The sequence below is a fragment of the Podarcis erhardii genome (assembly GCF_964252035.2).
Source record: "Podarcis erhardii genome assembly, chromosome: 12".
In the NCBI taxonomy this organism is placed as follows: Eukaryota; Metazoa; Chordata; class Lepidosauria; order Squamata; family Lacertidae; genus Podarcis; species Podarcis erhardii.
In genome coordinates, this window is record NC_138513.1 from 45,514,224 (window position 1) to 45,536,918 (window position 22,695).

The 22,695-nt window shown below is 40.4% G+C and overlaps 2 long non-coding RNA genes across 19 annotated transcripts in view; both read right to left on the bottom strand.

Annotated features, from left to right (window-relative positions):
• Positions 1–6,833, bottom strand: part of LOC309326275 — a 29,921-nt gene extending 23,088 nt beyond the window's left edge. For 3 of the 17 annotated variants that reach the window (XR_014150234.1, XR_014150237.1, XR_014150238.1), the window contains exons 1-2: positions 6,303–6,829; positions 1,045–1,115 (exon numbers count right to left, since the gene is read on the bottom strand). This is a non-coding gene — a long non-coding RNA (uncharacterized lncRNA). The other 14 variants (XR_014150235.1, XR_014150241.1, XR_014150248.1 and 11 more) reach the window with 12 other exon arrangements.
• Positions 6,834–7,446: 613 nt separating this feature from the next.
• On the bottom strand, positions 7,447–22,290 carry LOC309326278. Of its 2 annotated transcripts, XR_014150251.1 has the most exons (6): positions 22,186–22,290; positions 19,896–19,944; positions 18,975–19,102; positions 13,882–14,050; positions 11,877–11,904; positions 7,447–7,888 (listed from the first exon to the last, which is right to left on the bottom strand). It is a non-coding gene; the product is annotated as an uncharacterized lncRNA (long non-coding RNA). The 2 variants fall into 2 exon arrangements; XR_014150252.1 differs by lacking the exons at positions 7,447–7,888; positions 11,877–11,904; positions 22,186–22,290 and adding an exon at positions 11,913–13,415 and having other exon boundaries at positions 13,580–14,050; positions 19,896–20,775.
• Between the last annotated feature and the right edge of the window lie 405 nt (positions 22,291–22,695).

Consider the following 22,695-nt stretch of genomic DNA (forward strand, 5'->3'; position numbering starts at 1 on the left):
TGGCCCAGATGCCAGGGAATATGAGAGGACATGTAGAGGTGGCTGTAGGTTATTGACTTCTGCCCTTGACCATCACCTGAGCAAGTGGCTTATCTCTTCTGGTTTTGTTACCCTCCTTTCCCAAAAATAAGTATTCCCAAGTTTTGCAAATGTTCCATCTCTCACCTATTCTGCTCTTTACCTGTTCAAAATTCCCATTGGGGCTAGAAAGAGGCATGGATTGTTTGACTTTTATGCTAATCTGCACGGTTTCTGTGGAACTTCTATTGTGCCTTCCAATCACATCTCATCCCCTCTGGAATGTCTATCCCACAATCCTACTGCGGTTTGTGCTGCTTATGAGTGAAACCATTTGTGGGTGGTTGTGCCAGTGGGTAAAGCCCATGAATGAATGAATGCGTCAGTTGCCTTATAAACTTGCTTTAATTCTCCGCTGCAAAAGGTGGAATGGCTAAGAAAGGACTTGCTGAATTTGGTTTCCATAATCTTTCCAAGGGAACTTTATAGATTCAAAGACTGCAGTGCCATACTAAGAGCACATCTACCCCTCTCATTGCAGTGCAATTATTTTAGCATTTCCAGAAAAACCCATAGTAATTATTCCTACTAGCCACATTAGGACAGATAAAAATCTCATGTTAAAAAAATATGAAACATATGGTATGAAATATGAATTTTAGAAGTCTTTGTCTGCATTGTTGATTTCCCATGTGCTCATATTTTTTTTCATAAGTGTGGCCAAGAGATCACAGTGCAGCTATCTAGCGGTGTTTTATTAGGGTTCAATGTAAAAACAAGTGATTTAATTAGTTGTGGGATTGAAGCAAAACAAAGTTAAGTGATTTGACCTGATATCTTCTGGCAGCGTGTCTTGGCCACCATATCTTAACATCTGCTTTGGGTGAGAGAATAAAAGATATACAGAAAAATAAACATACTGGGAAGGTATGTCCAGACTTTACCAGTTATTAAATACCATTGTATTTCCCAGGTGATTGCAAGTTGTGGGAATCTGAAAAGACTTTGTAATAAGCTAGTAATCACTTGCAGACTGAAACTTCCTTGAAGGGTGACTGCATCTCTTCCTATGAAATCCTTGCATTCAGATTTTGAATCTACAGTAAAAAAGAATTTATTATAGTTTAAAAACAACAATCAGATATGTTATTTATGTAAAGCATTTATAAACTGCCCATCTAATCCGGATTCCACAACAATAGTATACATATTTTTTTTTGTTCAAAAATAAAAATTATATAAAATAGCAATATAAATTACTTTTATGGTTTAGGGTTAGTCAGTTAAAATGCCTGGGTAAATACAAATGTAAAAAATGAGGGCATTTCAAACTGAAAATGCGAACTGATTATATGGGCCACAATATTACCTAATTTCAATAAGATAAAGAAGGTAAAGACTATTAAAATTTTTCAAAATAAACAATTTAGCTTCATAGTGGTGATTAGGAAGAAACATTTGCAGTTACATCTTAAGTGTCTACCAGGAAGTACAGTCATTAGCACAGAGCTGATACCATCCCATGGCCATCCATATTACATCAACAGTATGACCAGTGGGAATAGTGTTCTTGCTCCAAACTTCTGACCATAAGCTCTTGGTAGTCTCCTTTGTGTAAGAACCACAGCTACATTCTGGGCTAGCTTCACTGAGTCGAGAGCCAAATGAAGTCTTGGTTCAGATGCAATGTGAAACATTATGCTAGCCATAGTTAAGAAACCACACCATAATTTGAGCTTTCCAACAAACATCAGCCAAACAATAGTTTAGGGCTGTTTGCCTGCTCTTGATTTCCATCTGCTCTGGTTTATAATTTCATTAAGTTTATTCACCTCTGCTTGGTGCAGAAGGCTCCTGCGGTGGAGCAGCAGCCATAACTGTGGTTGTCAATTGACTGAATTTAGCACAAACAGTGATTTGCAAACTTGCAAGCTTCAAACTGAGGTTTAAGATTTGAAGTTTATGGTTCAGATGTTCAAATAAACCATAATTTTGCTCAGGGTTAAGAACTGGATCCAGCCTGGGGGCTAGATCCTTACTTCCCTCACCCATTGCAGGCCAACTTCGACATTTAGGTGGGGCCACCTTACTGCCAATCACTTGACATCATTACAACTTCAGGCAACAACTTCAAAGGGATTTGCTCTCTGCATCTATCACCTGGTGCCAGGTGTGGGACAAGTGGGTGTGGCCTCATGGGCCAAATGTGGAAGACTGCCAGGTCTAATTAGGTCCCATAGGCTGAAGGCTTCCTACGAATGGTTTAGCTAACTAAAGAATGGATTTGTATTGCACCTGAACCTAGTGTTCTTTGGGGGAAGGGATTCTAATAATTCTCATGAAATGGACCGTTTCAAAACGTATTGCTGTGTCTACCCTTAATCCACAAAATAATCTAAAGTACAGTGGTACCTCAGGTTACAGACGCTTCAGGTTACAGAATCCGCTAACCCAGAAAAAGTACCTTGGGTTAAGAACTTTGCTTCAGGATGAGAACAGAAATTGTGCCGCGGTGGGGCAGCGGGAGGCCCCATTAACTAAAGTGGTACCTCAAGTTAAGAACAGTTTCAGGTTAAGAACAGACCTCCAGAATGAATTAAGTTCTTAACCTGAGGTACCACTGTAGTTCTGCTGTGGAGTTAAGGAAGAGCTGGCCCTATAAACTGACTAGATAGGATATAGAACCATATCTACGTGGCCCAGAGTATTAGCATTGTATGTGTAAGAATGTTTTGCACTTAACCCTCCTGCTAGCAAGCACCTTCAGAAGTAGCTCTTCAAATCATGCTAATTCAATTAAATTAAGAAGGAATAATCTAATAATTAAAGGATAAAGTGACTGCAATATATTTCAAGAACAGATGAAATCAACTGCTAGAGACACAAAGGGTGTTAACTGTTTTCTTTCCCTGAACATTAATTGGGGTGGAGACAGTTGGGATCCATAAATAATCTAAAGCAATCAAAACAAAACAAATTCCTTCCAGTAGCACCTTAAAGACCAACTAAGTCAGTTCTTGGTATGAGCTTTCGTGTGCATGCACACTTCTTCAGATACACTGAAACAGAAGTTTCCAGACCCTTCTATATAGTGAGAAGGTGGGGAGGGGTATTACTCAGAAGGGTGGTGGGAATGGGTGATTGGCAGATAGCTGTGATGAGCCTGTTGACGACTCTTAACGACTGCAATAGGTCTTACAGGAAAAAGCAAGGGGTGAAAAGGTGAAAAATGGCTTTGTCATGTATAATGAGATAAGAATCCAAGGTCTTTGTTCAGACCAGGTTTTTCCATGGTTTTGAGTTTGGTGATAAGTTGTAATTCAGCAGCTTCTCTTTCCAGTCTATTTCTGAAATTCCTTTGTAGTAAAACAGCTACAAAAATTCCTTTTACTACAAAGGAATTTCAGAAATAGACTGGAAAGAGAAGCTGCTGAATTACAACTTATCACCAAACTCAAAACCATGGAAAAACCTGGTCTGAACAAAGACCTTGGATTCTTATCTTATTATACATGACAAAGCCATTTTTCACCTTTTCACCCCTTGCTTTTTCCTGTAAGACCTATTGCAGTCGTTAAGAGTCGTCAACAGGCTCATCACAGCTATCTGCCAATCACCCATTCCCACCACCCTTCTGAGTAATACCCCTCCCCACCTTCTCACTATATAGAAGCGTCTGGAAACTTCTGTTTCAGTGTATCTGAAGAAGTGTGCATGCACACGAAAGCTCATACCAAGAACTGACTTAGTTGGTCTTTAAGGTGCTACTGGAAGGAATTTGTTTTGTTTTGACTATGGCAGACCAACACGGCTACCTATCTGTAACTAAAGCAATCAGTTTTTCATAGACATATTATAAAGCTGGAGATTCTCCATTGCTGCCTCAGTTGAGGGTTTTTCTGTATTTACTTTTTTTTTTTTTTTTTTTTTGCCTTGCTTTGTTGTGAACCACTATTGAGTGTATAGTGTATGCAGAATGTGCTGGGTGTACAAATAAAATGTAGAAAAGAAATGTATACATAAAGTGTAGAGAAGAAAATTAGCAAACAGTACTTTTGCTTCCATGCTCATCTCCATTCTACCACTGCTAAAAGAACCGTTGAAAGTGATCCTACCATTTGCAGGGCTCATACTTGGTACTGTTTTTTTTTTTTTGTTTTTTTTTGGGAAGATGGAATAGTTAGGCACTGCTACAAAAGGCACAAACTGTAGGGTAGCAATGGGAATCCCATCCTATTCTTCTCTCACTGCTGCCAGCAGCCACTTACGTGCCACTCAGGGCAAAGGGTGCAAGATTCCCACTGGCTTACAGTGGTCTCTCCAGGATTAGGGAAGCAGCCAGCTGTATTTCAAGTCTCCAGCTTGGCAAATTCAGCCCATCTCTTCTCCTACTTTCCTAGATACTTTAACAACCACTAGTGTAGCCCAAACAATTTATGATTATGATGATGATCTGTTTATTTTTCACATTTCTATCCTATCTTTTCTCCAAAAAGCTCAAGGTGATATGCATTGTTCTTTTCTTCCTATTTTTATATTCACAACAGCCCTGTGAGGTGAGTTGGGCTGACTGGTCCAAGGTCACCCGGCTAATTGGTACGCACCATGCTGAGCTCCTTAAAGAAAATGTGGGATATGAATGCAACAAACAAATAAAAAAAATTAACATCGTCAACCTCCAAACCATTAGTTGCAAGGGATTATGAGAGTCATCTCAAGGATGAATTTGGAAAGAAAAAACTGCACCAAGTAATTACAAGTGTTGATGAAAGAGAATTGCTACCACTATAGTTATCACAAGAGGATAGCTGCATATTATTAAAAGTCAGTAGTGTGAGAATGAACCACTAGAATATATAGGCACTTAATGGATCAACAGGAAATAGGTTTGAGGATGCATTATCAGGAGGTGAAAAATGCATTATGGAAAGATGCAGTTGAATTGTGGAAATTATACTGCACTGCAGGCAGCTGACGGTTATTGGCTGAGAGTGTTTACCAGCAGTGGAGTCTTGGATTTCTTGAACAATTAAGTATATGTACATTGGGGAAAGGCTGTTGCTGGCTGGCTACAAGGTCAAGGTGGCAACTGTGGTGGCCAATAGCATTACACTGTGGAATATGCTGCATTTGCCTTATGTTCCATGTTTAATAAGAAGAATAAGAATAATTATATTATTTATACCCTGCCCATCTGACTGGGTTTCTGTTTTATGTGTGGCAACATTCCTTTTATCTTCCCCCTCTTCATCTTGTTGTCCTCGACTGCCATTTTTATTATTTTCTTATTTAGCACTCCTTACTTGGATGGATTGAGGCAGAGATGCCACAATGGGAGGGAAGAGTTGTAGAACCAGGACTTTGCTGACTTCAACGTTGGATCTCTGGTGTTTTGTACTGGAGGGATTTGGTTATACTGCTGCTTTCAGCTTTCCAGAGTATGCTCTGCATACTCTGGTTATGGTTTCAGAGAGTAAAGGTAGAGGTGAGATTCATAAATGCAAACTTTTACGAGTTCCTTTGGACTTTATTTGAGTACAGATTTCACAGCAGTCTGCCTGCTTTACATGTGTTCTGATTGTAACGTGTTCATGAAGTCCAAATTCAGCAGGGGCTATTGTGTGGATGAATCATTCAGTAAATGTCAGCTGGTCATCAGATGAGTACTAAGTGGTAACTGACACACTCATCTGGCAATCAGTAGGTGTGTCAAAATGCGTGGAACATTCCAAGGGAGGGCCAAAAGGGAACAGTAATGAGAGTGTGTCTAAAATAGAGTGGTCTCACATCCTGCCCCTCCCTAATTATTTGCACATGCCTCACTGGCTAAATGAGTTCTGATTGCGGATGGCCCTGTGTGAAGCACACGAGTGGATCTGGTACCGGTTTAGAAGTTCCTGAACCAGACTTTTTTTTTTTGTCCCACTGGGTTGCCTAGAAAAAAAACTGGAAAAGGGAAAGAGGTGTGAAGGAAGAGGAACACTGGATCTGCCTCCTGCCAGCCTCGCAGAGCTGTGGGTGTCCACAGCAAGTTCTTTTCCAGAGGCAACAGCTGGTACCCAGATTCTACCACAATGTCTCCAAGAACGCCCACCACTGTGTGACATTTTCCTTTTGCGTAGGACAGGCCATGGTTTGAAGCTAATTACAGCTTCAGGCACACTCTCGGCTGAAGGACAGGGCCTTTTTAAAGCTCTCCCACAAAGGCTATTTGACTAAGAGAACAGCAGGGTTTGATCTACTGCAGTTTCATCTCTCTCTTAGCTGATTCCTACCCTCCTTACCTGGCTTCCGTTGTTATGGCCTCTCACCAGAAATTCACTCTCTGAACTTTTGTCCGCACCCAACTCACTCTTCTACGCAGTGGGTCTGCTAAAACACACACAAATATGATTGTTAATTTATGCATGCAGCAGCATCAAGGCAACAGGATTTTACAGATTAACACAGTAGGAGGGGGAGGAAATGGGTTTCTGCTCTGATGTACTTTCAATTTCATTTATAGTAAGATCTCTTTTCACCCAAACCCTTAGTATTTACATGCCCAAAACGTAAGTATTGCACACCTCATTCTAGAAATAGCAACAAAGCCATACCCTAAGGCCTATCAAATAAGGACTGGCTGTGTGTCTGCCATATGTCTATTTTAGCATTAGATATCTGATTATGGTTCATGGTGATGTGCAAGTAATCACAGGATACTGTGTCGTACAGATGAACATGAGCCACCCTGCCAACATACTTTCATCCCATGATGCTTTTCACCTTTCTCCCAGGTTTGTGCTTTGTTTTCTATATATTACAACTGCAAGAAATAAATATACAGCAGAGCAGCATATGGCTGGGAGGTAGGGGAAGGAAACTTCACAAATACACGGCTTATAAAGCCTTAAGTATGAGAAGATTCTCTACCGCAGGGGGTGTTATTCTTGCAATTACAAAGAGGTTGGGATTCTTGCTTCCTCTGCTCTCTGTATTTCTAGGGTTCTTTTCTCCCCTGCTCACTTTTCTCCCTCTCTTGCCAGGAAGGAAAGGAAACGTGTGACATGGCATTTGCTGCCCATACACAAACTCTTGGTGCATTTTGTTCTTGAATATGAAGTGTTTAACTGAAACGTACTAAACAACATTCATATTATTATTATTATACCCTATACCCGGAGGTATAGCAAAACAATGGAGCCTATTTGTGGACTGACACATTGCGATACAACATAAAAGGTAAAGGTAAAGGACCCCTGACAGTTAAGTCCAGTCGCGAACAACTTGGGGTTGCGGCACTCATCTCACTGTACTGGCTGAGGGAGCTGATGTTTGTCCAGACAGTTTTTCTGGGTCATGTGGCCAGCACCAGAGCAGCACATGGAAACGCCATTTACCTTTCCGCCGGAGAAGTACCTATTTATCTACTTGCACTTTGATGTGCTTTCGAACTGCTAGGCTGGCAGGAGCTGGGACCGAGCAATGGGTGCTCACCCCGTCACGGGGACTGCCGACCTTCTGATCGGCAAGCCCAAGAGGCTCAGTGGTTTAGACCACAGCACCACCTGCTTCCCGCTATACAACATACATTTGGCTTAATCAAAATCCAGGCTCAGAACTGAAATACGTAAAGTAGTACTGAGCATGTACAGTTACTATTTCTCGTCTCTGAGTAAGTGAAGCCTGCCCATATATGTGATTGCCACATTTTGTTTTTGCTTTCATGCCTTTGTGCTATTTCTATTAATAAACTGTGAGCTGTAACGAGATATAAATCTAATTGTTGCATTCCATCAGCCTACAAGTTAGATGAAAGGATGCTTGTGATTTGTCGTCATCTGTAGACACTACGTATGTGTAGAGATGAACCTCCTCTCCTTCCCCACATCTGTGGAAGCACATTGAATGAATGAATGAATTTACTTTATTCGGTCACAGACCAGCATAAGCAAAACATCTAAATAAATAACAGCGTGAATCTAAGCGAATAATTGTTAAATACTGTAAATGGGAGCAAAAACCAACCATAGATTAAAACATATACATGGAATACTTGATTAAGCATAAATAATGGGTGAATAAAAACCAATAAGAATAATTTAAAAAGACCAGTTAAAACAGCTATATGGGGTGGGGCTTCATTGATACAGATCTAACAATATGGGCCTTCATTTTAGGACTATGGAATCACATTAACGTGGGGCCTGCAGAGGACCAGATCTCAGGACTAGAGTCTGCAGTGGGTAGAGATTAAGGAAGACCATTCAAGGAAACCTCTTCGCACCAGTAGACCTGAGCAGGTCATGTGATGTTCCCAGTGTCCTATAAAACCTCCTGAAAAGGTTTGCTCTCTGGTCTGAGCAACATGTAGATATATTCTTGCTGACTATAGGATGGCCTTCAATTTTCTGTTCACCTTGCTCCCATTTTTGAACAGCTTGTTACATGCCAAGTGGTTGTTAGCCTTGACCCATAGAGTTTGAAGGAGATACTGCAAGCACTTAATGTGTGAAAGCTATTATTTATTAACTGCATCAGGGGGTTGCCAAAGTTTTTGTGTGCCACTGTAATACTCAGGAGCATGGCAGGGCTCCATTCAGAGCTTGATTCTGTGCATTATAGTGTGTGACCTTTTCAACATACAAACTTTTGTTTTTGGCAATACCATTACAAACATCTGGCCTAAATAATGTGTGTATGTATGCAAGGAATTAAGAAGGGATGATCTTAATGAAGCAACTCATCCAGCACCAAGCGAATTATGTTCCTAAGAGCTCCATTAAAAATTGAGACAGGAAGGATCAAGGTAATGGCTCAACATCCGCTAAGTACCTCTTGCACATACTTTAAAATGTCAAGTGAAATCAAAACGGGTGGAAGGCACTTGTGAACCCTGCATGTGGTCTTCAGCAGCCAGGAAGATTGATTTGTAAGGTCACATATTCTCAGTGAGATTTTGGGCAGTTTAGACACATGAAAATTGATTGGTTTAAAATAATCCTCTCCACCAATTTGAGTTTGTAGACTGCTGTTAGTAACTCTTTTCCTCTGCATTGCAGGGTCAGAATCTCTGGCTGTGTCTTGCTTTTGTGTTATCAGCTTTTGCCTCATTCCGTGATCTCCCCAAAGCCATTCCCCTTCTTTTTGCATGTTCTCCACCACTCACCAAATGGCTGTTGGCAGCAGTGTCTTGGTAGAAATTGGGAAAATCTGGACATATGGCAACCCTACCTACAAATCTGGGCAAATCTAAAAAAAAAAGAAAAAAAAAAGCTCAACAACTTTTCTGTCTGGATTTCCACTGTTTGAAATATGGCAACCCTACACTAGGATAGGTAATGACAGTGGTTGGCAACTCATGGACTGGACTAGTTCTGTAGCCTGACCATGACTACAGACTAGTTGATCTGAAGGCAATCCAAGTATTCAGAAATTTTAACCTAGATTAATATATGCTCATGTTTGTGTTTATATTAGCCTGAGAATTAGGGCTGTTTCACACAACATGCCTACATAATCATTACATGAAAACCACATCAATTCTAATGTGTGTCAATCTCTCACATGGGTTCTTCATTGTAAGAAGCTGCCTGTAAGATTCCCACATGCAAATGCCACCTGTGTAGGAACTCTGTGAAATAACTCTGAATGGGGAAAATGATGTTGCCAGAAGATGAATGTAAGGGTTGGATAAAAGGACTTTCCACTGTAACTTTCTGCTACAAACCCAACAGGGGCTTTAAGATTAAGAGTTCCTGGAGGAAATGACTAGGTAGGAACTAGGTGAGCTCAGTTCTATTAAAGTCTTTTATGGGTCCCAACAAAGTCAAATTTTCAAAGAATTAGTCTAAGGACTAATTCATGTCACCATTTGACACAGTGATGCTACCACAAGTTGGCTTTTTAAAATGTGTTGGCCAGGATCTCAGCTTGGCCTATTACCTTCCTTTTCTGCCCTGCAGACTAGTGGGAGGCCAGAATTTACACCCTATACGAACACATCCAGTCTTGAGAAAGGAGGTCTTTGCAGATGTGCATTAACACCAAGAAAGGTGATCTTGGTGTGAACACATCCCAAGTCACTCCCTTACTTTTGGCACTGGATATGTGAAGGCTGGTGCCTGGCTTGGAAAGAAGTCTTGTAGTTGAGATCATGACACAATACACACTCACTCCCACAGCTTTCCAGTATTACAAAAATAAAAAATATGGTGCAAGATATTAATTTATTCTGTTGCTAGTTTTCTCCATTCCCTCTTGAAGTAAAGAGGCACGGCTGGCCTAGGTGGCAGGCAATCAGAATGGCAGATTGTAGAGCCAACATTAAGGGGGTGCCAAATCATCCTGTTCCTCAGATTTTGGGTGATGGTGCTAGAAGTGTGGTGGGAAAGAGCCAAAACTACTTTCCACCTTGGGTGCCAAAATGTCTATGGGCCGTTCTGAGCTAACAACCAGCCAGGAGAATTATGTTGAATGTTTCAAATACAGTTTGCCCTTTCACAACAGAGGTGGGTCATGTTCTGTCTGTTTCACACAGACAGAAACATTATATGCAACACTGGACTTCTGATTTGGAATTTGTATGCAGCAGTATTCAGTTCAAGCTTCCTAAAAACAGACTACAAAAGAGAAAGAAAGAAAGAAAGAAAGAAAGAAAGAGGGAAGGAATCACAGCGAGGGGTGATACTCCAAAGTCAACATGAAACAATAATTCCTAAGGGTGTTGGAATTTTAATTAAACATTTCAAAAGGTTTATGTGAATTTTGAATGTAGGTTTTTCACTGGGGAAAAGGGCTAATGGAAATGACGATAGCAGAATGCATGCCGCTGTTTCTTTTTCTGATCCCCACCCCAAGAACAGAATCTAAGCCAAGGTAGAAATGTTAAATGCATGAGTACAATGGACTTGGATCTTTTTTGTTAAGCAAATAGCAGCCACAGCTGAACAGCATCTGGACCACAAGGGCTGGAGAGGGAGTTTCTCTCCCTTGCTGTGGTTTCAATGAAAGTTCCCTTCCCTAACTTTGATTTGCTTCAGGGGGGGAGCTGCATTTGGCACCAGTGGAGGCATCCCTCTCCCTCTGGATGCAAAAAAGGTGATAGGGTAATTTTTATTGGGACCACAGTGAAGAGAAAGGGTTAATAGCTCTCTTTTTACCCCACACAGTCTTGATATGGCTTAGGTTCCCCTGTGGCAATTTTTATAAAAAGGATTTGGGCAAGTTAATTGCATTCATGCAATCCTAGTCATGTTTATTTTAGCCCTCAGAATTCCTTGCATTTTGCAATGTTCACATTTCCCTCCTAAGAACCTTGGCATTTCAAAATATTTTCATTAAACTCTGGATATCCAAACGAACCATTTTTCTATCCATATGTGCAGCACAGAGTGGTCACCTATTTATGACTTGCAATGATAGCTAGTGGAGCTTCCTTGTACAAGGGAAGTATACCTTGAATCTGATGCTGGGAGACAAATCACAGAAAGAAGCCTTCACCTTAATGACCCAACAAAGGGGACCCTAGAGGCATCTGCCTTGTTGCTATCAAAAACAAAATGGCATTGGTCTGACCTAGCAGCACAATTCTTACGTCCCAGTGGGAGCTGCCCACATTCCTGTGCTCTAAAGCACAACACAAAAATGGCACTCTCTCCACTATCTCCTTGGGCATTTGTTTCAGAAATGCAGCCATATATATGTACATCACAGCCTTCACCCTGTTAGTCACGCAGCAAGGACCTAAGCATCCTACAGGTTGCAGATTGAAGGTTTCCAGTCCCCACAGTAGAAGCCATCTGGAAGTGCCCTAAGCTTGATGGCTTTTTATGGTCAGCATCAAGAAGGAAGAAGGAATATTTCCTTTGAAAACTTACCACAAAGATGCGAGTCACAGCCGGCCACCTAAGGGGTGAGGGTGGGGAGAGAAAGATCATTTTACAATTGTGCTAAGTTTGAATCTGGAAACTAATGACAGAGATATAATCTCTGTAATGTAGTCTTTATTTGATTTTTTTGTTCGAGTTCACATACAGGATAAAAATAAATGCATCTAGTATACAAAGAAAGTGATTCTGGAAAATAAATCATGAAAGCAATTTTACCCATCTTAGAAGAACCCATTAACACATTTAGAATACACCAAGCCAAGTATACAGCTGTAGCTGGGACCAGCTGAGATATCTTATCTACTCTGCTGTGAGGCTGATAGTTCCCAACACTGCCATCTATAGGCAGTTTCTACGCACAACAATTTTCCTTCTCTGCCTAAAACCTGAAGAATCTTTTGGGTGGCTGTTCTTGTTTTATGCAATTCCTGTTACTTATTCATTCCTTGGTCTTATAAATATTATTATTTATTTAAGGAAGTCTCAAACATTGTTTAATTCTAAGGGAACAAGAGTAACTAGCCACTATTCTACAATTGTTTCTCTAAGTGTTATAAAATAAGTATGTGAAAAAGATGGAATATATACATAAGAGCCTGAGTAGATTAAATTTTAGTAATTTTAACACATATATGTTGTGAGTACAATATACTCACTCTCCTAAAATGGGAGAATACAATAAACGCAAAATACATGTGAACAATATTACAGTACATGAAATTAATATTATGTCCTCGAGCCATCTTCTGTGGGTTTATCATTTTTAAGAACGTATAATCAGGAGGGGTTTTTGGTGTTACTGACATTTTAAAAGGAGAATGTTTTTAGTACATCAAAACAAGCACAAAGCACGCGAATCATTTTAGGTGCGTTATATTGCAACACCAAAGAATACTGTCCAAGAGAAAAATTACAAGCTCCACTCATTCCTTCCGTATAAGACTATGCGTGAATCTGCAGTTCTATGCACACTTAACATGGGAGCAAACATGTATGGGACTGAACTGAATATGTGAAAAAAATTGGCTTTTTTGTTGGTACCTTAACATATCTGGACTGACGTGACAAAATTCTAATGTGTACTTTTGATTTTCTGGCCTTCCATTAAATAGGATACATCTTTTAACTACCCTTTGCATGGTCTTTGAAACAAATTAGTAAAGGGAAGCAAGCCCTATCTCAAATTATAGTGTAAGTGTTTTTTGGATGATAAAGCTTCTCATCTGAAGCAATGAGGAACAGAGAAGTTTCTGCTTTTCCATTCTGTTGATAGAGTCTTGGAAATCTGAAAAATGTCATTGTCTTGGAGAAGTCTTTTCTGCATGGAAATGCTCAAACTCTCCCCTTGTGAAGAAATGCTGCAACTGTTCACCAAAGATGTCTCCAATTATCTGGTTCCTGGTAAAACACTGCCCCTAGTTTCCCTTTTGGTGATACTTTTTAAAAATAATAGTGTGCACCCATGTGGTCATACCTCAATATTCAGACAGAAAACATTGCTGAATATGCAATCTTATACACATGTACCTGGGACAGATAGGTAGCCGCGTTGGTCTGCCATAGTCAAAACAAAACAAATTCCTTCCAGTAGCACCTTAAAGACCAACTAAGTCAGTTCTTGGTATGAGCTTTCGTGTGCATGCACACTTCTTCAGATACACGATGGACTTCCATTTCATGCGGCTATGTACCTGGGAGTAAGTCTCATTGAATTCCGTGGTATTTAACTTCTAAGCAGACATGGGTAGGATTGCAGTTATTTCAAAAGGCACACACCAGTTCCACTGTCCACTCCAGTATGGCTGCACTCCAGTACATGCTTACTTTGGAGTAAACTCCATTAAATTTAGTAGGACTGACCTGTTTGCAAAATCCCATAAAACATTCCTCCTAATTTTTAAAACAAAACTGATAATGGACAGTCTGCAAATTATCATCTTGAGAAGCCAGTGAGGAATAGGGTGTCATAGGGTAAATGAAATATTGCAGGTACCTCAAGAGACTTCAGTAATATGTAATATTACTGAATATTACTGGATGCTCAAGCAGTTATCCTTGGGATGAGAAGAAGGTTGTAACAAGGGGACAGAAATGCTGGATGGCAGAGAACGATTTCCTGATGCTTTGGTTGGTTCAAAATCCTAACAGCAGCTAGATGACGCCTGTGGATACAAATATTTTCCCCCAATTTATCTCGAATTTCAAAAAAAGGTTTAATGAAAAGGTGTTGTTAGGTCTAAATTTGCTAGCCTGTTGTTCTAAAAAAAACCCCATGAAATGCTTTTCAGTATGTGATTCCTTCAAAATGATTGCTTAGAAGTCCAACATACCTTGAGAATTATGAGTTTTCAAAGTGAGCAAAAAGAGAGTATCAGTTTCAAACTATCAATTTATTTTATGAGATTTTAATAAATATGAAGCTATACTGTAAATTAGCACTAAAATGACCAGGGTCTCCCTTTCTAATGTTCTTGATGCCAGCTGACTTCATTAGCTAAGCTAACTTACGGGGACATAGGAATTTTCCAGACAAAGAACTGCAGCTGACTTGTGCTGTTCAGCAAGTGACTTTGTTAATGCTTACTCCTTATCAGCTACACCAGCTGTTCAAAGGCTATCTTTCACAAAACACTTTTTATGACTGCGAGGATATTTTGTTTACAGTGACCAAGTCACAAAACAAAATACAAATGTGCCTATACAGTTGTGTTTGTTTTGTCTGTAGCCAATTTAATGGCATCCGCTATCACTTTTATGGCTAAAACTGACAGCATTTCCTATTTGTCTGGGGTATACAAGGGATGTGAAAAGTGCAAGTATCCATTGTCTTCATATGGGAGTGATTTTTTATTTTATTTTTAATTAAAAGAACTTGTTCAGGTTTCAGATGCCTGGATTACTGTTGCAAATGGGAATGTCCTCTTCCCGCTTTCTTTTTTGTTAAAGGATTCTGATTTCAGTGTTTAAAATATAGTCAGCAATCCATCTTTTATACAAAACAATTGCCTGTTCTGTGTTTCAAGGGAAAAGAACTAAAACAACCCAAGTGTTTAATTATGAGTCGTATCTACACAATCTATCTATATTAGATATAGTATCCATAAGAGTTTATGAAGTGTTTTAACAACAGGTAGTTTAATAAAAACGTGCCTGAATTAATCAAGATTCTGGGGCAAAACCCATAAATTTAACCGAGAATGACAAAATGAAGATATATTTAGAATAGTTCACTAGCATTCATTTAACATTCTCATTTTACATCTTCAGCTTTAAGTCTTGAAACAGTGCTTTATTAAATTTGATTGGTTTTGCCTAAATGTTCGCCTTAACAGAGTTTTTAGTGAACTATTGAAATGTTCCAAGCTCTTACTTTAAATCTGAATGTATTTTGAAAGTTATTTACAGGAAACTAAATTACTGACCACATTCACATAAAAAACTAAACCTCAAGTTCATGTACACACACACAGCCCTGGTTCTCCTACCATGTACCTGGAAGACTTTCCCTCTTGGTTCAAGTTAAACATAGCTTCTCTCTCTGAACCTTGGAAACAATTACCTAAGAATAAGCCCCACTGAATTCAAAGAGACTTGCTTTTAAATAGGTATGTCAGATTGCGTTATAAATTATTGTTTTTCTTGAGCTATTGTGGTCTTTCTGTCTTTAAATTCAGTGCTGTCTTTGGATGACATAACTCTATAATAGCACAGGTGAATAGCATTTGGAGGACAATGAGTTAAGCCAAGAGGTATATGTAATTATGAGACTAGTGTTCCTGGATATACATATGACTGTACTTAACTAGATACATCTTTGACACGGTTTTTTGTTATGATTCTTGATGCTGCTGCTTCTAATCACCAAAAGGTCAATCATATGGTTAATTTCAGACCAATGCATTTACAGCTGGTATTCTCTCTTGAAGTTATTTGGGCAAGCAACATACTATTTCAGTGATGGAAATGAAAATGTTAGACCTTTTCTTTCCCACTGGGAATGGGGCAGGAGGACTTGTGCAGATTTTGAACTTGAAATGTTGAATTGTGTCCTGAATTATTATGCTATGTTTTATGCTCTGTTTCAACAGTTAGGGGAAATACGGAATTCCAAGGTAGAGATCAAAAATGTTACACTGCTCAACAACTGGGGGGTGGATTGGAACCATTTCAAATGACAAATGTAATTATGTGCTCAGTGCATTTGTAATGATATCAGATTACAAACCTAAAATGCAAATGAGCGAGCTAAGGTGAAGATCTTCCTTTATATTGCCAATTGTTTGCTAATTTGCTATTAAATCACAAAATTCACAGGACATTTCAATCTGATAGTATCAAAATTTTATATTGCTGTGACACAACATATCCTTGGCTTAACAAAGGGTATGATGAAAATACTTTTTCCAAATTAAAAGAGTCATTCAAAGACAAAGGAAGACTCCAAACTGAGTCAGGAAGTCCGTTCACTAAACAACTGAGAAGGAACTTCCTGATTTATTCAGAAGCTGGTCTGGGGTCTTCCTTGGGGTGTACATCACTCTAGATTTTTCTCTAGATTCTGACAATGGAGAAGGAGTGCCAGGTTTATTTTGACAGGAATTCCCGGTTCATTTCGAAACTGCTATTTCACCTTTCCTGATAGAGAAGTGATTGTAGCCCAGATAAATAATTGCTAATTTAGTAATTAGCTCCTGAAAAGACACGAGTTCATGCTCTTTCCAAGTTTAATTTTGGCAAAAAAATGTTTTTTTCCTGAATATGTAAAAAAATACAATGGAAATGCAAATAAAAGCTGACATGTGTATATCCAAATTGCAGGGGAGATATTGTGATTGACTGAGAGTGTAGATTACATCAGCCCTGCAAAGTAGTCCAATGTTGCTGTACTAATATTGTTTTGTGGTTGGGATGAGAAAAATGAAAAGGGAGGGGGGAGCTGCTGATTTGTAGCACCAATGAAGGTGGTGGTGATGAATTGTTTCCCATCCAAGGAGGGAAACAGGGGAATTCTTGGGGGGTGTAACTGTTGGTATAAACCAGGGGTAGTCAACCTTTGTATACCTACCGCCCACTAATGCATCTTTCTTGATGGTAAAATTTTCTTACCGCTCACCAGTGCTCGATGGAAGGAGGAGTCAGTTTGTGTCATAGAACCCCCTACTGCCCACCTAGAATCCTGAAACGCCCACAAGTGGGTGGTAGGGACCAGGTTGACAACCCCTGATATAAACACTTAAATGGATACATTTATGTTAAAGGCTCAAAAATAAAAATGAGGGGTGTAAATGTAAGTGTAGTTATTATGAGGTATATATTGTTCTACACTGCCTTAATATTTTATGTGGCTAGTTTATTCTTTTCTAAATATTCATATGGGCAGTTTATACATATTTTATCAATATAAATCAATGACCACAAGAAATGCACCCAGAATACTCTAAATTTAAATAATAATAATAATAATAATAATAATAATAATAAATCTTTAATTTATCTAAGCACAGGCATGAGAACTTTAGTTGCTATAAATCTTCTATTTCTTATGAGCCCACGCCCACCCCACCTTCCACTACCTGAAGTACCATTCCTGCTCTTACCAGTGTTAGAAACTGAGATATGAAAGCCAGGAGCTAAATGGCACCTTAAACCAAGGTTCTGGGAGCAACAACTGAATGTCTAGGCATGCTTTTTTATAACAAGAATATAAAGCTGAAAATGAATGAACTGCAGCTAAAATATTAGGTTCATTTTATACATTGTCTAGTCCCTCTCCTGCCTACCCCCCTAATACTCTTAAAAGGGTCTCTTCTCCGGTCTTCAGAAGGTAGCTAGAAGTGGAGAGGCAGAAAAAGGTCTTCATTCCTTCCACCCTGCCGTTTTAATTGAAATTGTAGGCGCAGTACTGCGCCCAGAGCTCAGAAACTGCTCGCACTAATGAAATTCTCTGTTGCAAAATGCGTCTAGAACAATGGGAATTTCGAACACTGGCTCCTACACTGTATTGCCTGCCTGTAGTCAAGTGATAAAAGACATACGGTAACATAACTGTCATATAATTCAAGAAAACATGAGTTCATTGCATTGTTTTAGGAATGGTATTAGGGTAAATGGGGATCTTGGGTGTTTAACAGCTTTGTGACAGCAGAAATGAAAAAGGTTAAACCTAGTATGGAAATAAAATTACAGAAAAAACTCCATCTGTTGAAATTTTGTCCGTCTGAAATGTTATTGCTTGTGTGTGGCCCAATTTATTATGGGGCCCTCCATTTCACCTGCAAAACAGGATACAAATTTGTGTATAACACAAACTGTATGCAAATTTTATGCAAAGTTTCAAGGGGCAGAAGGCCCAATTCACATACTTGGCCCAGAAAATCCTGTTGGCACCCATGCCGTGTGGCATCCACAACTTCTGAAAGACACAGAGCAGCATTCATAAAGAATCTCACCATTGCCAGGAATGCTAGGAAACCCTCCACTGATCAGGCCAATCCACATTGTAAAGCAGTTCCCATGTGAATTAGTGTTGCCTTTGAAAATAGTTTGGAAACTTGGGGTGGGTGTGGTTTTTGTTTGTTTGTTTACAAAATATGTAAGTTAACTGGGAGCAGACAAATGAAAATTATCTTGCCAGTCTTAAAACAGTTGCACTTACACATAATCTGCTTCTTGTCTCAGTTCAAGATGCCGGTTGTAGCTATGAGAACCCTAAAGGATCAAGGCACCTTAAAGACAGTCTCCTCTCACGCACACCTGCATGGCTATTAAAATACAGTACCCCTCAGAGAGAACCATTTTGGTTCCCCATCTTCAAAAACAAAACTGACTGTGCTCAGCCTTCTACTGCTCTCAGAGACAGAACAATTAATTAGCAACAATGGGATCTTCCCTCCAAATTCAAATGGCAATTGTGGAGAGGGAGAGTCCAGACTTGGGCAAAAGGATTAAAGCGCTCTCTTCACATACCATGATTCCAATCTCTCTCTCACACACACTGAGACACACTTTCACACAACAGCTGCCATTTGCTTTAAATACGTACAACCATACAATATCATATACTTTTTGACCCTCTTAATTACTTACGATTTCAATCCATTTTGGCTTTTTCTTCTTCTTTGCATTAGGACTATCTACCCAACTTATCAGAGAAGAGTGAATTAGGTCCAAATCCGTAGAAAAACACCACCTTTGTTTTGTAAATAACCCTACTTCTATCAAGAATGTCAAAGGCAACAATTAAAAAATGCATTTACTGCTTCCTAGTCAGCTGGTACTAGATGTCTATAGATGGAGTCTATAATTTTGTCTGGATTATCTCCTGATGCATTTGAAATGTTACAGAAGGCAGAAGAAAATAAAATAGGTGGGTCTCCTCATGAGAATTAATAATCACTTTCCTGTTTCATTCCATCGTTTGCTGACCTTTTTGCTAATTCTTTATTGAGTGGAACAGCAGAGAATGGTTGCTTAAAATAATCTTTTCAAAGAGATGCCACAAAAACCAATCAGTTATTTTCTAAATAAACTTAAGTAAAAGCTGCCAACAAACCTAAGCAGTAAAGTATGGAAAGAGTCCAGCACTGGAAGGAGGTGGATGGTAGTAAATGTGTTTGAATGGAAGTATCAGTAGTGTTAGCACATTTGCAATATATTGTGGAAAACACAGCTGATCTGTTTTTGCTTTATTGCATTTTAGTAACTGCTGTCATAATGTAAAGATGTGCAAAGCATGTGACTAACTTCTCTAAAAAGATGTTATATATTTATAGGTTTCTGCAGTCTGGCTTCCAAGTTTATGGATTCATAAGATCAGAGAAGCAAGCTGTTTATATAAAATATTCATATAAACATCCAAATGTGATAAGAACAGTATCCTCATCAGGAACTTGTACAATAAGGTATCTTACTAGCTCAACAATTGATAAAAATATTTGTATGATTCTCTCATGATTCTCTCTCATCACAACAGCAAGAATCACATATAAGGAGAACCTGGGCACTAACCTCAATGAGTTTTGCGCAACCATGAGTATATTGTGATTTAAATATCAACCTGTACATACAGAACACAAGAGAGGGAGGGTAAGACAAAGTGAAGGAGCAGCAGGTATATTAAGAAGTATGTGACAATAAGACAGAGGGGATTGGAAGAAATATTCAAATAATAAAAGGACCATGATTAGCAGGGTGGCGGGGAGAGAAAACCCTGAAAGCAGAAATATATCACCCCACCCGCAACCCAATTTGACTACATATTCAGGACTGCCAGAACTCTCCTCATGCTTTAAAAATATATATACTCAAATGCTCCAAGTCTGAACTCGGCACTGAAAATATGTTCTAAGACTGTACTTTGTGCTTGTTTGTGAATGACGTCCTAATGGGTGTGCAGAAAGAAGCCCAGGAAGAGCAATGTGGGTATGTGGGGTGGGAAAAGGTTGAATGTGATGTGGAAACACTTAGCCGAAGCATGACTCTGTTAGGGGTATGAGCAGGGCACTTTTTATCAGCCTGTTTTTCATCAGTCAATGGGAATAATAATAATCATCACACAGGACTGTTGCAAGGATGAATATGATAAAAAGAAGACGTACAAGTGAGGCGGATGGAAGTAAAATATGTATGACTGTATGTGTTCCAAACGTGGTAGCATGAGGAATGGCACAAAAGAGCATGCATGAAATGGTCCTCTGAAGTGGCCTGCACACTGGAGGGAGAGAACAGCACTGGATTTAGAGGAGACTATCTAGCAGTGCATACTCCAGCAACCATTGGCATTCCTCACCTTGAATTGCCAAAGGTGTAATGAGACGTTGCACCTCACACGTTTTTAAATGTAAGTTCTGGGATAGAAATAGGAGTAGTTCTGGGAGGAGTGCCCTTCCTGAACATAGCTCAGTTGGTTAGACCATGGTGCTGATAACGCCAAGGTTGCAGGTTCGATCCCTGTATGGACCAGCTGCATATTCCTGCATTGCAGGGGGTTGGACTAGATGATCCTCAGGGTCCCTTCCAACGCTACAGTGCTATGCTATGATTTGCCTCCTTTCCTATTTATTTAGATTATTCCCACCTTCGAAGAATTCTTATCATGGCTTGCATTATCACCATCCAGAAACAATTAAAATATGCGGAATTGTTTTTTTAAAAAAACCTCATAAGGTTGCTAACTTTTGAATTATTTATTTAGCTGAGCCTTTAATCCGAGCCATTTTATCTGCAGCAGTTAATAAACTCTGATGTTTGTCTCTCTGCAATGCTTAATTTCTTTTACACATTGCTTTCTGTGTGAGGCTCTCCCTGGTGAGGGAGCGTGCACTCTTCAGCCTCTTCTTACTAGGGCAGTCACCTGATTAAACTTAAGTGGACTGTTTGTATGAGTTTTAGTTGGCTGATTAAATTTGTAAAAACCTACACCCATAATAAACAATACAGTACTTCCGAAGCAAGAAGCTTTACTTTGTCCCTTACTGCTTGTAGATGAGGCAGGTCTCTTGGAAGAGGCAACCGCTATGTGAGATGATGTTTCCTACTTGCAGGTTGTTTTTACATTTGTTTTACAGTGGTACCTTGGGTTACAGATGCTTCAGGTTACAGAGACTTCAGGTTACAGACTCTGCTAACCCAGTGGCGTAGCGTGGGTTGTCAGCACCCGGGGCAAGGCAAGTAATTTGCGCCCCCTAACCCTAACCCTCAGATGCTGCGCCCGGTGCGGCCGGCCCCCCTCCTGCACCCCCCACGCTACGCTACTGTGCTAACCCAGAAATAGTACCTTGGGTTAAGAACTTTGCTTCAGGATGAGAACAGAAATCGTGCTCCGGCAGCACGGCAGCAGCAGCAGGAGGCCCCATTAGCTAAAGTGGTACCTCAGGTTAAGAACAGTTTCAGGTTAAGAATGGACCTCCATAACGAATTAAGTTCTTAACCCGAGGTACCACTGTACAGCTTTGCGTATTTTTAAAAAATACATCACCACCATCATTATCTTAATCTTGGTACCTTTAAAATGGATTAATCCAGCAGATTGAATAATTTCTAAAATGCTTTTACAGAATCGGGTGGCGCTGCAATAGCACTTCACCCCGAAGTAGGCCCCAGTGAATCCCATAGGAGCCAACTCCTAGGGACCGAGGTCCCTTCAGGCCCCCCAATAAAACATTTGAGGGGGTCAGCCCCCCCAGTTGATGGGCATTGCCAATGTGCTCAACTATGCAGGGCAGGGCTTACCTGCCTCCCCCCCCCAATATTATACTGTAGTCAAGTTGGCACCCCTGATGAACTCAGCGGGGCTTACTTCTGCCCCACAAGCCTTTGCACCTCCGCGTCTCCTTTCCTCTCTATATGTAAGAGGGTGAAGGTCAGGCTGGCAGCGCAAATAAGGGCCCTGCTGCTGAAGGCCTCGCCCGCCACAACCTCCTGGTCCACGGGCCAGTGGCGTAGCGTGGGGGGTGCAGGGGGGGGCCGGCCGCACCGGGCGCAACATCTGGGGGGGGGCGCTCGCCGCCTCCGGAGTTGTCGAAGAGCCTCGGGTGCAGGCTGTAGCAGAGCCCCATGTCTCGCAGAACCGACGAGCTGTGCGCGCGTCCGGGCTGAAGGCGTCCGGCAGGCAGCGGCTCTCAGCGCTCGCCCGCGGTCCCCGCGCGTCAGGGCCGCGGAGGGCACGCCAGGCAGCCCCTCCTCACAGCCCTGCTGCTACAGCTGCTGGGCCATGTTGCATTTTCCTCGCCTCTCTGCCCTCCTCCTCCGGGCAAGCGGCGTCGTTTGTGCGGCAGCGCCAGCGGCATCTCGCCTCAGATCACCTGAC